The following is a 22,905-nucleotide window of genomic DNA, read 5'->3' on the forward strand; positions in this document are numbered from 1 at the left end:
TAGTGCCATTAGTTTTCAAATTTGAAAACACTTTTTTAGTTTTTTGCTTTAATTTTTAATTCTGTTTGCTTTTAGGTTAGCAAAATTATAAACTTTTTGTTAGTGCCATTAGTTTTAGAAAAATTATAAACTTTCTGTTACTGCCATTAGTTTTCAAATTTGAATATTTAAAATTTTAATTCTTTGAAAATTGTTTGAATCACAAGTTTGTGATTAACTTACTAAAAAATGAGAATAGATGCGCTTATAGAGAAAATTCAACCTAAATTCCTAGTAAATTTCTATGAATTTCAGAGAAATTCACTACGAATTTAGGTTAAACTTTTCTCTATTAGGGCATCTATTTTCACTTTGAGAGGAGCTCAACAAGGCAGAGAGGGAAGGGCTTATAAACCGGTGTGAGCCCCCTTCGGTTGGCGAGGTGGGACTAATCTCTGCCCGCAACGAGGACCAACCCTTTAGTCCCGGTTTGTGGCACAAACCGGGACTAATGGTCATGGGCCAGGGGCGAGGAGCAAAATTATAATCTTTCTGTTAGTGCCATTAGTTTTAGAAAGTTGAAAGTTGGCATGGGCCAGGGACTAATGGTCATGGTATTACGAGGGCCGAACCATAAGACATGAAAGCATTTCAAATGAACTCTGAAAAAGTTGAAAGTTGGCATGGTATCAAAATTTCACCCACATAGCATGTGCATGTACAAAACGGATAATGGTAGCATGTTCGTGTGTTACAAAGTTGGCATGGTATCATCATAATAGTTGCGGGAGAAAGTCTTCACTTTTTCTTTGCTTGTGTCATATTGCGCCGTAACCATGGATAATCTTCATTATTTATCAGGATGCTTGGGTCAGCCTTGACATTGAAGGGAGAAATTTCATGAAACTTTTCATAATCTTCAGACATGTCTGTCTTGCTGTCCACTCCCAGGATGTCCCTTTTTCCTGAAAGAACTATGTGGAGCTTTGGCTCATCGTATGATGTATTCGCTTCCTTATCTTTTCTTTTTCTCGGTTTGGTAGACATGTCCTTCACATAGATAACCTGTGCCACATCATTGGCTAGGACGAACGGTTCGTCAGTGTACCCAAGATTTTTCAGATCCACTGTTGTCATTCTGTGCTGTGGGTCTACCTGTACCCTGCCGCCTAACAGATTGACCCATTTGCACTTAAACAAAGGGACCTTAAAATTAGGTCCGTAGTCAAGTTCCCATATGTCCACTATGTAACCATAATATGTGTCCTTTCCGCTCTCGGTTGCTGCATCAAAGTGGACACCGCTGTTTTGGTTGGTTCTCTTTTGATCTTGGGCGATCGTGTAAAATGTATTCCCATTTATCTCGTATCCTTTGTAAGTCAATACAGTCAAAGATGGTCCCCTGGACAACAAGTACAACTCATCACAAACAGTGTTGTCACCTCTGAGACGTGTTTCCAACCAAGTGCTGAAAGCCCTGATGTGTTCACATGTAATCCAGTCGTCGCACTGCTCCGGGTGTTTGGAGCGCAGACTGTTCTTGTGTTCATCGACAAACGGGGTCACCAAGGTAGAGTTCTGTAGAACTGTGTAGTGTGCTTGAGACCAAGAATATCCGTCCCTGCATATTATTGAGTCTCTTCCAAGAGTGCCTTTTCCAGTCAGTCTCCCCTCATACCGCGATTTAGGGAGACCTATCTTCTTAAGGCCAGGAATGAAGTCAACACAAAACCCGATAACATCCTCTGTTTGATGGCCCATGGAGATGCTTCCTTCTGGCCTAGCGCGGTTACGGACATATTTCTTTAGGACTCCCATGAACCCTCTCAAAGGGGAACATATTGTGTAGAAATACGAGCCCCAGGATGACAATCTTGTCGACTAGATGAACTAGGACGTGCGTCATGATATTGAAGAAGGATTGTGACACCCCAAAATTTTTAACCTTGTTTTATTAATTAAAAATTTTCCAGGAAATTTAAACTTTTTATTTTCTGGATTTTCTTTTGATTTCAGAGCCATCCTTTCTTGGATTTTTATGGAGTTTTATCCCAAGTGAAAGTTTCCAAATATATTACTGGACTTGTTTTCTCCCTCGAGAAAAACATTTCTATTATCAGTGGAGTTTATTTGCATAATTGTTTTTCTCTGAGCTTTATTCCATAAAAAGATTTTTCATTAATTTTGGAGCTATTTTTGAACTACAACCACTTGATAAATTTATTTAAAATTTTCACAAAAATTTGGAGATGTCATGAGATGTTTTTAAATCACTTTTATGCAAAAATATATTTCATTCTTTTAATATTTTGAGCTCTACCCCAAGTTTAAAAATCTGGTCCACAGAGCAATTTTGCACTACAACCTAATTAAATATTTCTTTAAAACTTCCACCAAAATTGTGGGATGTTAGTAGTGGTATGTAATTCAACTTTATGCAAAAACCCAGTGGTGTTCTTTGAAAATTTTGAGTGATTCAACCTCTTTTGCTTTCTGGTCCAGTTTGGCTTTTTCTACTACAACCCTAGTTAAATTTCCTCTAGTACTCTTGAGCTTTCTCCTGCTTATAGCCCATGCTACAAAACCCTTAAGTCCAGAAGAGTGGACCCATTGGAGAATTTTTAGTACATACAACCATGCCTTTTTATTTCTATCCAAAACTGATGTTTTGCAAAACTTGCACTAACAAGTTTCTGATTTTGTCAAACTAACCTCACCACCCTCTTACTCATCCAAGGAGACACTGATCTGGAGAATTTGGCCACCCCAAGAGTTGCCTAGATACCATTGGTATTTTGTCAAACACCCTGAGTGCATGACCAGTTTTGGCTTAGTTTCTGGTTTGTGTTATGAACTTGATCCCCTGACTAGACCAACATGTCACATGGATTTGCCCAAGCCTATAGCCCCACCCTGCTAACTCTCTTGTGGATTGGAGCCCCCTAGCATGCCCTGGTATTTGGTCGAACACGTCGTGTGCGTGATCTAGGCGCGCCCAGTGCGCACGTTTTGCACGCGCGTGCACCGAGTCGCTGCGTCGCGCCCCGGCTCTTGCTCGCCTGCAGAGCCGCACCCCCCGACCTCAATCCAGCTCGGGAACCACCATAGCCCCGGCCCCCAAAAGCTCCCGAGGCCACCTCCGCCAAGGAGCTCGCCGCCGGCAGCTCCCTCCGTCCCCTCCGGCGTGGCGATCACCGGGAGGACCACCCTGGAGTGACGGATCAATCCCCGCCCTCGGGGCCCCGCGAGGAGACGCCAATTGCCGGCGACGATCGCCGGAGTCCCGCCCCCTCTCGGGTAGAGGAAGAAGAGGGAAAGGAGACCGGTCAAACCTGACCAGTGGGCCCCGTGGACCCACTGTCAGTGACCCCGCACCTGTCCACATGTTTAAGTGAAAGTGCATCACCCCATAAGTACGTCTCCTCTGCCCCGGAAGCGTATTTCTATCTGAAACGTTTTCTTTTCTGTTTTAATTTAAAAACAGAATTTGACCAAAACTTTGACTGGCTATAACTTTTTAAATATAAGTCCAAATGAATTTATTCTTTTTCCTACCTCTCTCAAATTTCACCTAGTTTATTTTAAGATTTATTTCAAAAATAATTAAGACAACTTTTTGTACTGTTTTTAAAGTATGTGTTATTTGCCTATTTTCGAAATAGGATTTTGGAGAGAGAGAGAAGAGAGCTTTCAAAAAAAATATTGGAGTGCACCTCACCACACCTTGAAGGCAAGCATTCTGAACCCTGGCATAATGTTTTGTGGGTTGTTCGATACGGTTATAACACCACCTCGACATGAAGCGTTGGTTATTTTTATATGACGATATGATCATACACCTTGAGTGCATAAATGAAAATTCTTGGTGTTGGAAATGGATAAGCTTGTGATAACAATCACCCTCATATGCCTCTCATGTCTACCGGGAAGGACCCGGGAAAGTCTATGTCTTGTGTAGACACGAGCTTGTCCCTCGTCGAGACGGTTATGACCGGTAGGGCAGGGGGAGGTATGATAAGTGGTGGTTGTGTCTGATGGCTGTGGAATATAATTCTTGAGCTAACCATGCAGGAAATACTTAAGCCTCCTGAGTCGGTCGTAGATCGAGTCTTGTTCCAGTAACCCCCATACTTGTTTCGTGCTGCCACTTGCCCCTGCCGTAGGTAGGGTACGGTTCAGTAAGTTGTCAACCCCTGTCCTAGCACACACACCGTACAGAGAGGCCATGGTGGAAGATATCGGTTGTAGCTGGTAGGCATGCCACCTGGTCCGGGGGCATGGGTGTTTCCGGTTGGGACCGAGAGGGGAGGCCACCCCTTAGAGCGCGCAATAAAAATTTGATCCCATGCTACGCGAGGTTGTAGCCAACCCACTTAGAGTTTTGCTTAACAGGTGTCTGGGTGATTCCAGACACGTGTAAGGTTAAGCTGGTGTGTGCAAGTCAGGCGTGTTTTCGACTAAAAGACTATAGACGGAATTAGTTCCAATGGACTAAAGAAATCCTTTACTCGTGGGTAAAGAGTACACCCTCTGCAGAGATATTGAACCTATTCGAATATCCGTGTCCATGGTTAAGGACTACAGTCTGGGATGGGTCAAGCGTCGGTCTTAGTGTCGGTCTTCGGAGGAGAAACTATTAAACCAGAATATTGATCATGACTTGTGATGTATGATGATTATGATACTATTATTATGGACTAACCATTTATGTTATTTGAATTATTGGGTATCTCTGGGACGGTTCTACCTCCTGGATATTCACCGTGATTATGTGTATATATAAGCCCTGTATGTGGTGTCGCATAGACGCCCGACTGTGGCATGCTTGTCATTTCATTTACTTATAAGCCCTTTATGTGGTGTCGCACAGACGCCCGACTGTGGCATGCTTGCTATTTTATTTACTTATAAGCCCTTTATGCGGTGTCGCACAGACGCCCGACTGTGGCATGCTTGATATTTTATCTACTTATCAGCCCTTTATGTGGTGTCGCTTAGACGCCCGACTGAGGCATACTTTATATTGTTATCCTTTCGAGGCGTCGCTTCAGACACTCGATCGGTGCATTCTATTTCTACTTGCTGATTGCATATTCATATATGACATGATTAACCTACTTGCATGCATCATGAGCTTCATTTATGATCGACGAAGTAATCATGGAATATTTCAAAGCATGATTATCAGTGGCTGTATTATACCTGTGTTCTTAATGTTTGCGAGTACATTCAAAGTACTCACTGGCTTGTCCCTGGCTATTGTCTTGGCCAGATTTCTTGCGTGGAAAGGAACGTTGCGATGACAGCCCCGGAACCTACGCAATGGAGATAGCAGCCTCGCGAAGATAGGAGTTATCCTGGTCAGCTGGTCCTGTGGGAAATGGAGTCCCATAGACGCTGATGATCCGCAAACCGCTTCCGCCATCAACCACTAGAAACCAATTGTTGTACCCATAGGCCAGAATGGTCTTGTATTACATATTTTGTAGTTTGCTTGGAGTTTCTATAACAAGTTGGTGTCTCATCAGCTAACAGTAATCCTGGGGCTGGTGAGCACAAGGGCCGCTTTTGGGAAATTAATATCCCAAAAAACCCGGTCCGGACAAACTTGGTATCAGAGCCAGGCTGACCATTGGCTAATCCTATCTTAGCCAGGTCGAAAACCTAGGTAGACCAACCCACCAGACCTTAACCAAACCCCGGCCAAGCTTCTCGTGTAAGATAGCCTCACTGTGACCCAACACCTTTTGGAAGTCGGTGCCCAACCTATCAGCCTAACCTGTCAGTCACATGCCAGTGACCAGCCCCTAAATAGTCTTTCTCGCAAGTGTGCGAAGGAAAACTCTGTTCCCTTTTTCTATAAAAGGGCACGCTAGCCTCAACCCAGCACAGCACAGCCTCTACCCCACACCAAGCCATAATGCCTGGCCCCATTGTTCACAATGAGACCACAGCAACCAACCTTGGAGGTTTCGTGACCGTGCTAGCAAACCTCACCCGCCCTGCCTTTGCATTAGAAGAGCCCCCAGAATATGTTGTGTACCAAGGATCCATGAGCGGTGAGAGCTATCAATTTTGGGCCACTGTGCACGTCTATGGTAGGGGTCTATCGCCAGAACGCCCCTACAGGTTCATCGGAAGGACAACTTCCTTTGAGCCACAAGCCATCCAACTAGCTGCCCGAGAAGCTATAGTTCAACTCCGGCACTTGTCGCCCAGAGTTAACTGTCGCTCCTTCTACTACTACCCCAGCCGTGACAGGTATGGTAGACCACCACAAGTTGCCAACAGAGATCACGAGACGGATCCTGCATTATTGCATCTGGTGTGCTATGTAAGTGCACTAGAGGGACTGTTCGATCAAATCACCCTAGATCTGATCGCAACTCGTGGAGAACTGATCCGCCGACCCCCAGCAAGAAGAGAGGCTGAGCCCGACACCGACAACCCAGTCGTGCTGTTCAGACAACCAATCGAGACCTTGAGGTCAGCCCCAGCCGTCAACCAAGGTGCTTTGATGACCCCAGAAGTGCTTCGTCGCCTTTTGGGAACACACTCCAACGGGATTGTGGCCAACAATCCCCGCGATGGTCATCATCGCTACCCCAACCCTGCAGTTCCGCAACCCCCTGCAGCTAACCCCGACGGTGGAGCCAATGGAGAAGCCTCGGCGTCCACAAGACACGCCCGCTTAGATATGAATGAGGTGGACTAAGTCACTCGAGTAGTACCCAATCTCGGCTTGTCCACACCCAGTAATTATGTGACCTCGTATTACCACAACGTTGCATGCCTGTGCGCCCCTAATTTAAATAGTAGCTGTGTTGATGTACGGCTGCATTTTTAATTCCGGGCGTAGCTACCAAAACCAAACCCGACGGCACCCACAGTAATGCGTCACTTTGGCGAGATGTGTGTAACTGTGGCTTTGACCCCGACCCCCATGAGAGCAGAACCGACAAAACTAGTTGCCCTTCACTGCGGTAAATAACCCAGCCCAGTTGCTTTATAAAAGGGACACCTTGTGACCTTGCCGAGTACCCCTCATCTTGTGTGCAACCCTCACAACCATTTCTTGTCATGCCGAGCCCTAGCATTTATCTGAGAACCCCGGATGCAACCCCGGGTAGTTTTGTTAGAATATTGTGGGGCTTTACCTGCAGTACCATGGGTTCGACCCAGCCACCCTAGTATGAGCTGCTCAAATCGACGATCACCTCATCCGCCTCGAAATATTGGGCAGTAGTGCACATCCCTCCCGTAGACTCAAATCAAGACCCAACGGAAGTCTCCTTCCAGGGGAAATCTATGCCAACTCCGCAGATGGCCATAGAAGCGGCTGCACACGAAGCGATTGTTCGCCTTCGATTCGCGGTACCCTATGCCAGCGAACGAGGGTATTATTACTTTCCGAGCTGTGCAGCACCCGAGGAAGTGACATCTTTTCTCGGTGGACGAATTGAGACAGACCCAGTACTGGCCAACCTTGTCCAGTACGTCATCGCCCAAGAGCGTTTGACCCAGCGAGTAATGGGTTATCTCCAGAGCCTCGCTGATTTAAATCCTCAGATCTCCATCGGCAGACCACTAAGGCCCGACCAGGAGAGACGCGTTCATCGACTGATCAATCCGCTTCCCCCGATAGAAGAAGAGTGCGCCCCAGTACCAGAGACGTTTTCTCAGGACCCCGTCCAGTTGCCATTTTCATTCTAGACGTCACTGCTATGTTCTTGTATTCTCGCATTTAGTTAAGTGTTGTAACTCATGCATGTTATTCTAAACCTTGTGCGATGAGATGAACATTTGGTTTCAATTGTAATGAGTAATTTTTGCTGCTGTAAATTTTGATTAACTAATTTTTTCCTCGTGAGAAATCCTGGAGTGAGATTTCTTTTCCCTGAGTTGCTACAACATATGTCTCCTCACGACATGGAATTTTATTCACGCAGCACCACGGCAGCAGACTCACAACCGCAACCACTCGAACACATACACTACTTGCAACACCACGTAACCGTGTTGCATCTGGCTAATCATCTCCCTAACGCACCACAGTCTCTGAAAGAGAGATTAGTGGATAATCATACGGATGCGAGTTACCTCCCACACACCAACAACAGTTAGCACCCGAGACCACACCTAGTCCTCGTGATCACCGCCACCGCGGAGAGCCAACACTCGAGCGGCAGCATCATGATGATCATCGCACACAGGAGCACGGAGAGCCCCAGCAATGCCGCCAGCCCTCCGCACATCAGGATCACGTACCAATCCGGCATCGCCTCCGCCATTAAAACCTCGTCTCTAGCCTCTGTAAATGGAAATGGAGGAGGAAGAAGGAGAAGCGAGGCCAGGTGTGAGGAAGAAGAGAGAAGCACCTCGGCCGTTTTATAGCTCGAGCTCGGTGTACGGTGGGCGAAGTCCACCAGCGCCGCTCGTCACCCGATCGCCGATGTTAGGAGGCGAATCCGCGAGTAGTGCCGACAGCACGCTGGCCGGCGAGGTGAGTGCACGCTGCACCGGCAGCTAGCACGCCGCGCACTACCGCGGTACGGCCTAGATGCCCTATGTGCTAAACATTGCCGGTGGAGAAAGCATGGGAAAGCGCGCGGGAGAGAGGAAGAAGAGAGAACCAGAGGAAGAAGAAGAGGTTGACAGTGGACCCCAGGACCACCTGTCAGCCAGAGAGAGCACTGTGCTCTCGGGTACGACCAGCATATTTTAAATTTAGAATTTATTCTAAATTTACTGTATCCAACATAGAAATCTCTCGTTTTCCCCCTAACCGTAGATTTTCCCACGCAGCGCCAGTGTTCCACACTGTGGTTTTACACCACTTATTGCCCTCTCACTGTAGCCACATTTTATTGCTTATATTTTTTTTAAAGCAACTTTTAGCAAATCTCGAGGACGAGATTTTTCTGAAGGGGGGTAGTGTTGTGACACCCCAAAATTTTTAACCTTGTTTTATTAATTAAAAAATTTCCAGGAAATTTAAACTTTTAATTTTCTGGATTTTCTTTTGATTTCAGAGCCATCCTTTCTTGGATTTTTATGGAGTTTTGTCCCAAGTGAAAGTTTCCAAATATATTACTGGACTTGTTTTCTCCCTCAAGAAAAACATTTCTATTATCAGTGGAGTTTATTTGCATAATTGTTTTTCTCTGAGCTTTATTCCATAAAAAGATTTTTCATTAATTTTGGAGCTCTTTTTGAACTACAACCACTTGATAAATTTATTTAAAATTTTCACCAAAATTTGGAGATGTCATGAGATGTTTTTAAATCACTTTTATGCAAAAATATATTTCATTCTTTTAATATTTTGAGCTCTACCCCAATTTTAAAAATCTGGTCCAGAGAGCAATTTTGCACTACAACCTAATTAAATATTTCTTTAAAACTTCCACCAAAATTGTGGGATGTTAGTAGTGGTATGTAATTCAACTTTACGCAAAAACCCAGTGGTGTTCTTTGAAAAATTTGAGTGAATCAACCTCTTTTGCTTTCTGGTCCAGTTTGGCTTTTTCTACTGCAACCCTAGTTAAATTTCCTCTAGTACTCTTGAGCTTTCTCCTGCTTATAGCCCATGCTACAAAACCCTTAAGTCCAGAAGAGTGGACCCATTGGAGAATTTTTAGTACATACAACCATGCCTTTTTCTTTCTGTCCAAAACTGATGTTTAGCAAAACTTGCACTAACAAGTTTCTGATTTTGTCAAACTAACCTCACCACCCTCTTAGTCATCCAAGGAGACACTGATCTGGAGAATTTGGCCACCCCAAGAGTTGCCTAGATGCCATTGGCATTTTGTCAAACACCCTGAGTGCATGACCAGTTTTGGCTTAGTTTCTGGTTTGTGTTATGAACTTGATCCCCTGACTAGGCCAGCATGTCACATGGATTTGCCCAAGCCTATAGCCCCACCCTGCTAACTCTCTTGTGGATTGGAGCCCCCTAGCATGCCCTGGCATTTGGTCGAACACGTCGCTGCGTGATCTGGGTGTGCCCAGACCGCACGTTTTGCACGCGCGTGCACCGAGTCGCCGCGTCGCGCCCCGGCCCTTGCTCTCCTGCAGAGCCGCACCCCCCGACCTCAATCCAGCTCAGGAACCACCATAGCCCCGGCCCCCAAAAACTCTCGAGGCCACCTCCGCCGAGGAGCTCGCCGCCGGCAGCTCCCTCCGCCCCTCCAGCCTGGCGACCACCGGGAGGACCGCCCTGGAGTGGCGGATCCATCCCCGCCCTCGGGGCCCCGCGAGGAGACGCCAATCGCCAGCGACGATCGCCGGAGTCCCGCCCCCTCTTGGGCAGAGGAAGAAGAGGGAAAGGACACCGGTCAAACCTGACCAGTGGGCCCCGTGGACCCACTGTCAGTGACCCCGCACCGGTCCACGTGTTTAAGTGAAAGCGCGTCACCCCATAAGTACGTCTCCTCTGCCCCGGAAGCGTATTTCTATCTGAAACGTTTTCTTTTCTGTTTTATTTAAAAACAGAATTTGACCAAAACTTTGACTGGCTATAACTTTTTAAATATAAGTCCAAATGAATTGATTCTTTTTCCTACCTCTCTCAAATTTCACCTAGTTTGTTTTAAGATTTATTTCAAGAATAATTAAGACAACTTTTTGTACTGTTTTTAATGTATGTGTTATTTGCCTATTTTCGAAATAGGATTTTGGAGAGAGAGAAGAGAGCTTTCAAAAAAATATTGGAGTGCACCTCACCACACCTTGAAGGCAAGCATTCTGAACCCTGGCATAATGTTTTGTGCGTTGTTCGATACGGTTATAACACCACCTCGACATGAAGCGTTGGTTATTTTTATATGACGATATGATCATACACCTTGAGTGCATAAATGAAAATTCTTGCTGTTGGAAATGGATAAGCTTGTGATAGAAATCACCCTCATATGCCTCTCATGTCTACCGGGAAGGACCCGGGAAAGTCTCTGTCTTGTGTAGACACGAGCTTGTCCCTCGTCAAGATGGTTATGACCGGTAGGGCAGGGGGGAGGTATGATAAGTGGTGGTTGTATCTGATGGCTGTGGAATATAATTCTTGAGCTAACCATGCAGGAAATACTTAAGCCTCCCGAGTCGGCCATAGATCGAGTCTTGTTCCAGTAACCCCCATACTTGTTTCGTGCTGCCACTTGCCCCTGCCGTAGGTAGGGTACGGTTCAGTAAGTTGTCAACCCCTGTCCTAGCACACACACCGTACAGAGAGGCCATGGTGGAAGATATCGGTTGTAGCTGGTAGGCATGCCACCTGGTCCGGGGGCATGGGTGTTTCCGATTGGGACCGAGAGGGGAGGCCACCCCTTAGAGCGCACGATAAAAATTTGATCCCATGCTACGCGAGGTTGTAGCCACCCCACTTACAGTTTTGCTTAACAGGTGTCTGGGTGATTCCAGACACGTGTAAGGTTAAGCTGGTGTGTGCAAGTCAGGCGTGTTTTTGACTAAAAGACTATAGACGGAATTAGTTCCAATGGACTAAAGAAATCCTTTACTCGTGGGTAAAGAGTACACCCTCTGCAGAGATATTGAACCTATTCGAATAGCCGTGTCCATGGTTAAGGACTACAGTCTGGGATGGGTCAAGCGTCGGTCTTAGTGTCAGTCTTCAGAGGAGAAACTATTAAACCAGAATATTGATCATGACTTGTGATGTATGATGATTATGATACTATTATTATGGACTAACCATTTATGTTATTTGAATTATTGGGTATCTCTGGGACGGTTCTACCTCCTGGATATTCACCGTGATTATGTGTATATATAAGCCCTGTATGTGGTGTCGCATAGATGCCCGACTGTGGCATGCTTGTCATTTCATTTACTTATAAGCCCTTTATGTGGTGTCGCACAGACGCCCGACTGTGGCATGCTTGCTATTTTATTTACTTATAAGCCCTTTATGCGGTGTCGCACAGACGCCCGACTGTGGCATGCTTGATATTTTATCTACTTATAAGCCCTTTATGTGGTGCCGCTTAGACGCCCGACTGAGGCATACTTTATATTGTTATCCTTTCGAGGCGTCGCTTCAGACACCCGATCGGTGCATTCTATTTCTACTCGCTGATTGCATATTAATATATGACATGATTAACCTACTTGCATGCATCATGAGCTTCATTTATGATTGACGAGGTAATCATGGAATATTTCAAAGCATGATTATCAGTGGCTGTATTATACCTGTGTTCTTAATGTTTGTGAGTACATTCAAAGTACTCACTGGCTTGTCCCTGGCTATTGTCTTGGCCAGATTTCTTGCGTGGAAAGGAACATTGCGATGACAGCCCCGGAACCTACGCAATAGAGATAGCAGCCTCACGAAGATAGGAGTTATCCTGGTCAGCTGTTCCTATGGGAAATGGAGTCCCATAGACGCTGATGATCCGCAAACTGCTTCCGCCATCAACCACTAGAAACCAATTGTTGTACCCATAGGCCAGAATGGTCTTGTACTACATATTTTGTATTTTGCTTGGAGTTTCTGTAACAAGTTGGTGTCTCATCAGCTAACAGTAATCCTGGGGATGGTGAGCACAAGGGCCACTTTTGGTAAATTAATATCCCGAAAAACCCGGTCCTGACAAGGATGGTGGGAACACCAGCTTGAAACTGACAAGACATTGCGCTACATCACTCCTTAGCCTTGGTACGATTTCTGGATCGATCACCTTCTGAGAGATTGCATTGAGGAATGCATATAGCTTCACAATGGCTAATCGGACGTTTTCTGGTAGAAGCCCCCTCAATGCAACTGGAAGCAGTTGCATCATAATCACGTGGCAGTCATGAGACTTTAGGTTCTGAAACTTTTTCTCTGGCATATTTATTATTCCCTTTATATTCGACGAGAAGCCAGTCGTGACCTTCATACTGAGCAGGCATTCAAAGAAGATTTCTTTCTCTTCTTTCGTAAGAGCGTAGCTGGCAGGACCTTTATACTGCTTCGGAGGCTTGCCGTCTTTTTCGTGCAAATGTTGCAGGTCCTCCCGTTCCTCAGGTGTATCTTTTGTCTTCCCATACACACCCAAGAAGCCTAGCAGGTTCACGCAAAGGTTCTTCGTCACGTGCATCACGTCGATTGAGGAGCGGACCTCTAGGTCTTTCCAGTAGGGTAGGTCCCAAAATATAGATTTCTTCTTCCACATGGGTGCGTGTTCCTCAGCGTCATTCGGAACAGCTAGTCCACCGGGACCCTTTCCAAAGATTATGTAGTGTAAATCATTGACCATAGCAAGTTCGTGATCACCGGTACGCATGGCAGGCTTCTTCCGGAGATCTGCCTCGCCTTTGAAATGCTTGCCTTTCTTTCGACATTGATGGTTGGTCGGAAGAAATCGACGATGGCCCAGGTACACATTCTTCCTGCATTTGTCCAGGTATATAATTTCAGTGTCATCTAAACAGTGCGTGCATGCGTGGTATCCTTTGTTTGTCTGTCCTGAAAGGTTACTAAGAGCGGGCCAATCATTGATGGTCACCAACAGCAATGCCTTAAGGTTAAATTCCTCCTGTCTATGCTCATCTCATGTACGTACACCGTTTCCATTCCACAGCTGTAAAAGTTCTTCAACTAATGGCCTTAGGTACACATCAATTTCGTTGCCGGGTTGCTTAGGGCCTTGGATGAGAACTGGCATCATAATGAACTTCTGCTTCATGCACATCCAAGGAGGAAGGTTATACATACATAGAGTCACGGGCCAGGTGCTATGATTGCTGCTCTGCTCCCCGAGAGGATTAATGCCATCTGTGCTTAAAGCAAACCATACATTCCTTGGGTCCTTTGCAAACTCATCCCAGTACTTTCTCTCGATTTTTCTCCACTGCGACCCGTCAGCGGGTGCTCTCAACTTCCCATCTTTCTTTCGGTTCTCACTGTGCCATCGCATCAACTTGGCATGCTCTTCGTTTCTGAACAGATGTTTCAACCGTGGTATTATAGGAGCATACCACATCACCTTCGCAGGAACCCTCTTCCTGGGGGGCTTGCCGTCAACATCACCAGGGTCATCTCGTCTGATCTTATACCGCAATGCACCGCATACCGGGCATGCATTCAGATCCTTGTATGCACCGCGGTAGAGGATGCAGTCATTAGGGCATGCATGTATCTTCTCCACCTCCAATCCTAGAGGGCATACGACCTTCTTTGCTGCGTATGTACTTTCAGGCAATTCGTTATCCTTTGGAAGCTTCTTCTTCAATATTTTCAGTAGCTTCTCAAATCCTTTGTCAGCCACAACATTCTCTGCCTTCCACTGCAGCAATTCCAGTACGGTATCGAGCTTTCTGTTGCCATCTTTGCAATTGGGGTATAACCCTTTTGTGTGATCCTCTAACATGCGATCGAACTTCAGCTTCTCCTTTTGACTTTCGCATTGCGTCCTTGCATCGACAATGACCCGGCGAAGATCATCATCATCGGGCACATCATCTGGTTCCTCTTGATCTTCAGCAGTTTCACCCATTGCAGCATCATTGGGCACATCGTCTGGTTCCTCTTGATCTTCACCAGTTCCCCCCGTTGCAGCATCACCGTATTCAGGGGGCACATAGTTGTCATCGTACTCTTCTTCTTCGCCGTCTTCCATCATAACCCCTATTTCTCCGTGCCTCGTCCAAACATTATAGTGTGGCATGAAACCCTTGTAAAGCAGGTGGGAGTGAAGGATTTTCCGGTTAGAGTAAGACCTCGTATTCCCACATTCAGTGCATGGACAACACATAAAACCATTCTGCTTGTTTGCCTCAGCCGCATCGAGAAACTCATGCACGCCCTTAATGTACTCGCGGGTGTGTCTGTCACCGTACATCCATTGCCGGTTCATCTGCGTGCATTATATATAATTAAGTGTCCAAATTAATACAAGTTCATCATCACATTAAAACCAAAGTGCATACATAGTTCTCATCTAACAACATATAGCTCTCCAGAGCATCTAATTAATTAAACCATACATTGAAACTATGTAAAACATTTCAATGCGAAAACAAATGCGATCATAATCGCAACCAAGGTAACAATTGATCCAACGGCATAATGATACCAAGCCTCAGTATGAATGGCATATTTTCTAATCTTTCTAATCTTCAAGCGCATTGCATCCATCTTGATCTTGTGATCATCGACGACATCCGCAACATGCAACTCCAATATCATCTTCTCCTCCTCATTTTTTTATTTTTTCCTTCAACAAATTATTTTCTTCTTCAACTAAATTTAACCTCTCGACAATAGGGTCAGTTGGCATTTCCGATTCACATACATCCTACATAAATAAAATCTATGTCATGTTGGTCGGCATAATTTTCATAAACAATAAATGAACCAATAGTTATAAAGATAATATATATACCACATCCGAATCATAGACAGGACGAGGGCCGACGGGGGCGGATACCAAAACCATCGCACTATATAAGATGCAATAATAAAAGTAAGAAAATAATACAAGTATCTATGTAAACATACAAGTAAGAATATTTTTCCTTTCAGAAAGAAGATAAGAACAAGAGGCTCACCACGGTGGTGCCGGCGATGAGCTCGGCACGGGTGATCAACGGCGGTGAAGATGGGGACGGGGCGTGACGGACCACTAAACCTAGACAAATATTATGGAAAATGGAGCTTGGAGGTCGATCTTGGAGAGGAGAAAGCTTAAGTAGTGTGGCTCGGGCATTCCATCGAACACCTTGTGTGCATTGGATGTGAGCTAGAGCACCACCAAGCCCTCTCCCCTCGGCCAGAGAAAAACAGAGCACTGGGGTGCTCTGCTGGCGAGCGAGGGGTATATATAGGCACCTCATTGGTCCCGGTTGGTGACATGAGCCGGGACTAAAGGGGAGCCTTTGGTCCTGGTTCCAGCCACGAACTGGGACCAATGGTGGTGGGCCAGGAGCGAGGCCCATTGGTCCCGGTTCATCCCACCAACCGGGACCAAAAGGTCCAGATGAACCGAGACCAATGGCCCACGTGGCCCGGCCGGCCCCCTGGGCTCACGAACCGGGACCAATGCCCACATTGGTCCCGGTTCTGGACTGAACCGAGACTAATGGGCTAACCCGGCCTGGACCAAAGCCCTGTTTTCTACTAGTGTGGGTGCAGGTGCTCTATTATATATTTTCCCTGTCTCCTCGACCCCCTCACTAAGCAACATTTTGTTGGCACTGATTGATAGTCCTGTGTGTATGCTACCACTGATTAATGTAGGTAGTACTATTTTAATTTTGCTAGTCTGTGTGTACGCTGCCACCGAATCAAATGGGCAGTGGTCATTTTTTGTGCTATTACTATGATTTAAGTGCTTGACATCGCCCTCATTTTACTCCTAGTAGTCCTTGTTATGTGGATATGTGCATAAAATAGATGTAGAAGGAGAATGGAAGTCCGTTGCAAGATGGGAGAGTGGAAAATGCGAGTACAAAAGAGACCGTTGATCTGATGAGACATGGGATACATGACATGTTGGCCATGGTCATTGCAGATGGAGCCCTACCTGATGGGGATGAGCATTTCTATGCTTCTATACTTTTGTTGGATCAGAAATATTGTGATTTTTCACTTCATTCAAGGGTCTTGCTCCTAGTATGAGGGTTGGATGGATTAAGATAACATGGGAACTCAACAATAACTAGAATCTATGATGTTATAAATCCTTTGAACCAAACTATTTTCTATGTGCCGTTTGAACTAAATTTGTGCTATGAACTTGTACCATTGTGAACTAAGTTTATTTGCTACATATCATGCGAACCATTTATATACTTGTACTATCATGTTAACATCTCATGTGCTATGCTCGTACTATCTTGTTGTTAAAATCTTGTGTGCTATCTTCTTTTTGTGCTAGATGGATATTTCATATAAACAACAAGAAGAGGAATTTGAATTGGTCATGGTAGAATTAGCTTCGGATGTGATGTCATCAGAGGAGAGACTGCCATATGCATGAAGAAAATTAAACCTTCTGCCAGGCTTCCAAGAAAAAGAGACCATTGATCCGGCAAAATTACGCCTTGTGTAAGGCCTCCAAGAAAAAGAGACTGTTGATCTGACAAGACAGGAGATACATGACATGATGGCCATGGTCATTCCAGATGGAGCCGTACCTGGTGGTGATGAGCATTTATATGCTTCACAACTTTTGTGGGAGCAGAAATATCGTGATGTTTTCTCTTCATTCAAGGGTCTTGCTCCTAGTGTGAGGCTTGGATGGATTAAGAGGAATTGGGACTCAACAATAGGTAGAATCTATGATGATTTAAAATCCTCTAAACCACACTATATGCTATGTATTGTGTGAACCTCATATGTGCTATGAACTTGTACTGGAGTGAACTAAGTTTATGTGATATCTATTGTGTGAACCATTAATGTACGTATACCATGATGTTCTTAACATTTTGTGTGCTAGGAACTTGTAGTATTTTCTTGGTACCAACTTGTGTGCTATATTGTTTTTGTGGTAGATGGATATTTCAAATGAAGAACAAGAAGGAGAGGAATTTGAATTGGCCATGCACTTAAAATTATTATTTTGAGTTTTTAACATAAGTAAAAAATACATAGAGATAAAATTGAGTAAATATTTATAGGATAAATTATAAAAAGTCATTATTATTTTTTACTTAAACTTGTATTTTCGTATTCAAAAAGTTAAAATGAATTAATGAAATAATAGAAAAAAGGAAAATAGAAAATAAAATAAAACACTTAGGCCTTGACATAACTAGGGGATGACATCGCTCTCCGCGCATGTTTCACCGGCCCAAGTGCACGCGGATTTGAAAAAAAATCATCAAATTTTAAAATAAATATTCATGGATTTCAAAAAATTTGGTATGCCAACGATATTTTAAGGTTTTTGGGAAGCTTCTCCGAGGTCGTGAATCGCATTATTTCTTTTTATATTTTCTCCTGTTTTATTTTTTCTATTTCTTTTTCCCTTTTTCATATCATTTGACTTTTCATTTTTTTGTTTATTTCTATTTCTCATATATTCAAAATTTTCAAAATTCAAATTATGTTCATATTTTTTGGATACTTTTTGGAATTCAATTACTGTTTTTCTAAAAATGTTTGCATTCAAAATTTTGTTTTCTCTTTGTAAAAATGTTTGTGTCTTGACATTCTATGCATGTTCGAAAGGGATGAACTTTTAAAAAATATTCTATACAATTTTTAAAAAATATTAATATTTGTATTTGGGATTTTTACATCTGTGCTCCTGGTTCCTTAGCTCTACTCATTCATCCCCGCGCTCTTAACTTTTGCTCAATTTTCCCCACTCCCTTATAACTAGGCACAACAGACGTTGTCGTCAGGTCAAAGCACTAGTAGAAAAGGGGGAAAAGGTCCAGGCCGGGTCAGCCCATTAGTCCCGGTTCAGTCACGAACCGGGACTAATGTGAGCATTGGTCCCGGTTCGAGCGGCTAAGGCATTAGTCCCGGTTCACCTGAGCCCTTTAGTCCCGGTTTGTGGCACGAACCGGGACTAAAGGGTGCGATGCCCTTTAGTCCCGGTTTGTGTCTCAAACCGGGACTAAAGGTCCCATTTTCAAACTCTACCCCCCCTGTGGATCGCCTTTTTTGTTTCGAAAAAATCAAAAGAAAATGATAAAAAATTCAAAAAAATAAAATCCTTCGAGAGGTAGTTATATTACTTTTGCATACGATGTCGGAAAAAACGTATAATATATCAAAATGTTCAGAACGAAAATCCGCTTCCGATTTTGATGGCCTACGGCCTGTTTGCAAATTTTTAGAATCCTCAAATTCTAAAAGGAAAAAAGTTATGCTCAAATTTCAGTTTTTTATTGAATTTTTGTTAAATCTGGTCAAACTATGGTCAAACTACTTATTCAAGAAGTATTAGTGTTACTAAATAATTATTCAAGAATATTAGTGTTACTAAATAATTATTTCAGTTTTTTGAATTTTGGTCAAATTTGGTCAAACTATGGTTAAACTGTGGTCAAACTAGGGTCAAACTGTGGTCAAACTACTTATTCAAGAAATATTAGTGTTACTAAATAATTATTGATTTTTAGAACAATATTTTCAAACTCAAACAGTGAAATGTGTGACTTCATGCTCAACCTAAATTCCTGAGGGTTAATAGGATTGACATCTTACTATTGTCAGAAAAACAACAAGTGTAGACTTGGAAACGAGGGAGAATAGAACCCGGAAGTTAAGCGTGCTCAGGCTGGAGTAGTGAGAGGATGGGTGACCGTTCGGGAAGTTAGATGATTTGGAATATGAGGGGTGATTAGAGATTAAAGGTTAAATTGAGCAGTGATGAGGGGTGATTAGAGATTATAGGTTAAAATAATTCAGAAATTTGAAATTCTAAAAAAAATTCTAAATTTTTTTTCAAAAAAATCATAAAATTTCCTTTAGTACCGGTTGGTGTTACCAACCGGGACTAAAGGTGGACCTCCAGGCAGCAGCCACGTGGAGGGCCTTTAGTCCCGGTTCCAGTAAGAACCGGGACTAAAGGGGGAGGCTTTAGTCCCGGTTCCAGAACCGGGACTAAAGGCCCTTATGAACCGGGACTAAAGGCCCTTTTTCTACTAGTGAAGGCTTGACCATTAACTCTGACTAGTGGGGCCATGCTAGACTGTGTCGTCCGTTCAACCTGACAAGTGGGGCCGCGTTGGGTGGTGTCGTTGTTCGACCGTTGGGTCATGGATTCGTTGGGCCGCGCGTAGGACAGAAGCCTGCTAGACATGCACCCAGCAAAGCCTGATGCATGCACCCAGCAAAGCCTGCCCGCATGCGTTGATCGAGCCTGCATGCGCGGATGCCATGATCCCACGATGCACCGACCGAGCCTGCATGCACCGATGCGTCCGCCACAATGCACTGACCGAGCAGCTTTCTTGCATGCCAGCCGCCACGGATGTAGCGACGGTCACTGCCATTGGTTCCTCTCTTCTAGCTAGGTGGCTACATATTTGTGGCTTATGTAAAAAAAGAGCCACTCCCTTGCTTAGCTCTACTCATTCATCCCTACTAACAAAGTTTGCTTGCATGCACTAGGTGGTTACTAACAAGGGAACCCTACTAACAAGCCGAGCTCTATAAGAAAACAATCAACAAAGGGTCCCATCAACAAATATGTAGTCCCAATATAAAGATAGGGCTACGAAGCCCATAGCACGATCACATAGTTCAAACTACGAAGAACTTAATAATAGAATAGATAGAAAACTTAATGATAGAACTTAAGAAAAGGGCCAACAAGCCCATAGCAACTCCAACACAGTTCAATTACAACTTAACATAACATAGACTAAAAAAAGATAGAGGGTTTAGAACCCTAGCCGCTGCCTTCTCCACCTCGCTCCTCCTCTGGGCGCCCTTTTCGCTACTCCTTCGGGGCGTTGTCGATGGGGTACGGAATAGTGTGCATGCGCGTCGCTGTGGGGAAGATGTTGGTGTACTCTGTGAACTTGTTGTGGGTGGTGAAAGCGATGAACTCGGAGCCACACCAAAACACGCGACTGAGGAGGTAGAAGGCGTTGAATGTGTTGGTGAAGCGGGCAAGGAGAGCAACCACCACCCGGTTTTGGATGACCCCCTCGACGCGGAACATCGTTGGAGATCCCGTCGGGAGGTGGTGGTAGCCGGACGCGAGGAAGAACTTGGTGAAGTTCCTTGCGGTCCTCAGCCTTGATATCGCCCACACACGTAGTGTGCGATCAACTTACACGCCGGTAGGGTAGAGCCTCTCCGGCACGGTGGGTAGGAAGCGGTAGGTTGGTCCGGTGTACTACATGGCTAAGGGATGTGCAGAAGAAGGAGAAGGGGTCGAAGAGCAAGAAGGACAGATGGAAGAGGGATGGCAGAGGCAGAGGTTGGGAGATGGCAGAGGCAGAGGGTGGCTTAAATAGCCATAGTGCTATGTGTTATTTGGCTGTGGCAATAACGAGGTCAAATGTGAAGTTAGTAGCCCATTTTCAAACCCATCGTGGCATCGGGAGTGTACACGCGTGGGAAACGGTGGTTTGAAAAGAAGAAGAAAAAGAAGCTAATTTCACGCGTGGGAATCCGTGGTCATATATATTATATGAACAAAAAGAGACAATTTTTGAAGGGCTTGTGGCTATTTTGCATGATAAAAAAAGATAGAGGGCTTGTGACCATTATACAAATGCAAAATGACCCATTTTCTAATAGCTTGTGGCCATTTTGCGTGAAAAAATAAATAAATTTAGCCCTTATACATTTGGTCATTTTGCATTTGTATAGAACAAAGAAGACTAAATTTTCTATGCAATGTCAATTGTTGTGTAATTTCAAACGATGCAAAAAAGCAGAGCCAACACGTTCACAAAAAATAGAGCCATCACGTTCACAAAAAACGACGCAATTCGACGGCCCAACCAGAGCTTGGTTTCCTTTTGGGCCCAATAACAACATTTTTTTTGCGGAGTCAGTGGTGGGCGAGCAGCCGAGCACAATCAACAGGACCGCGTCTCGCAAATCGCCCCACGATCCAACGATGCAGAGCCGTCGTTATGATCCAACAGCCCGGGGCCTGCACATAGACTGCCCATCGAAATCCTTCTAGAAGACCACATCCGAGGGATGTCGCTTGGCGCCAGGGTATGATCGGACGGCTAACATTCGGAGCTAGGGTTAGGTGAAACCCCGCCGGGTTTAGAGGGGTTTTGAGCTGGTCAACCGGGATAAGAAAGCTTTGAGTGAGCATAACTAATTTAAAAAAAATCTAAAAATATGAAACCTTCGCCGTTTGTCATTTTATAAGACACACTAACAAGGAAAAATACTATACTTGGTCTTCGGTCATTTTCATGAAAAAACCCTAGCTAGCACGATCAAGGTCAAATGAGCATCATTAATTTAAAAAAAATCAAAAAAATATGAAACCTACGCACAATGTTGTCTTATGTGACATGTTACCAACCAAAAATCATAAACTTGGTCTATGGTCATTTTCATGAGAAAACCTTCACACATATGAGCTATCACCTACAAGATTTCATAGAGTTCAAGGAGGTGAGGTAGGGTTACCATCTGTTTCTGAAAAATTAAAAAAACCAAAAAAATCACCAAAACTTATTTCAAAGTGAATAAGAAGGATCTGAACTTAGTTTTCCATTTTCATATTTTAAACGTGTTTTCTAAATAGTTTTTATATTAAAGCATATTTTTCAAAAGGAAATGTAACAATATGTAGAGTAATTCAAAAAAATAGTGAGACTTCGAATCTACACTATATAGATGGAATATGTGTTAATAAAAAACATTTGGCTCATCTAGAGTAGGTCCAAAAAAACTTGATTACAAATGGGTTGTTTACCCTAGCCTGGGAGCTCATTTGGATCACATTTCTCAAATTCAAATTTCTTTGACCTCCTCTAAATCACCTCAAAGTTTGCACACATGATCTCCTACACAAACATAGATAGTTTGCCAAGGTTTTTTTTGCATTTTCTTGAATTTACACAAACATACATAGATAATTTGCTGGTGAGAAAAAACATGCATTTGATTTGATTAATAAACATGAGACCAATAACATGTGTGATCGGTGAAGCTACACTGAAACAACATGTGTGATCAGTGAAACAACACTGAAACAACATGACTGATCAGTGAAGCAACACTGAAACAACATGTCTGATCATTGCAGCACCTAAACTCATAGTTCACAACATCTAAACAGAACTAACCATACACCACTAGCAAATATAAGGACACACAAATATAGATAGAATAATACATTACTAGCATCACCATAGATTCAGTTCACACCATAAACAGCCACATTCAGTTTACCGAAAGTAACCGGACCCAAAGTAACCCAAAAGATTAAGATTCAGTTCACAACATCACATCATCACATCACTTCACGCCGGAGT

Source organism: Triticum aestivum, chromosome 3A (genome assembly GCF_018294505.1).
Source record: "Triticum aestivum cultivar Chinese Spring chromosome 3A, IWGSC CS RefSeq v2.1, whole genome shotgun sequence".
In the NCBI taxonomy this organism is placed as follows: Eukaryota; Viridiplantae; Streptophyta; class Magnoliopsida; order Poales; family Poaceae; genus Triticum; species Triticum aestivum.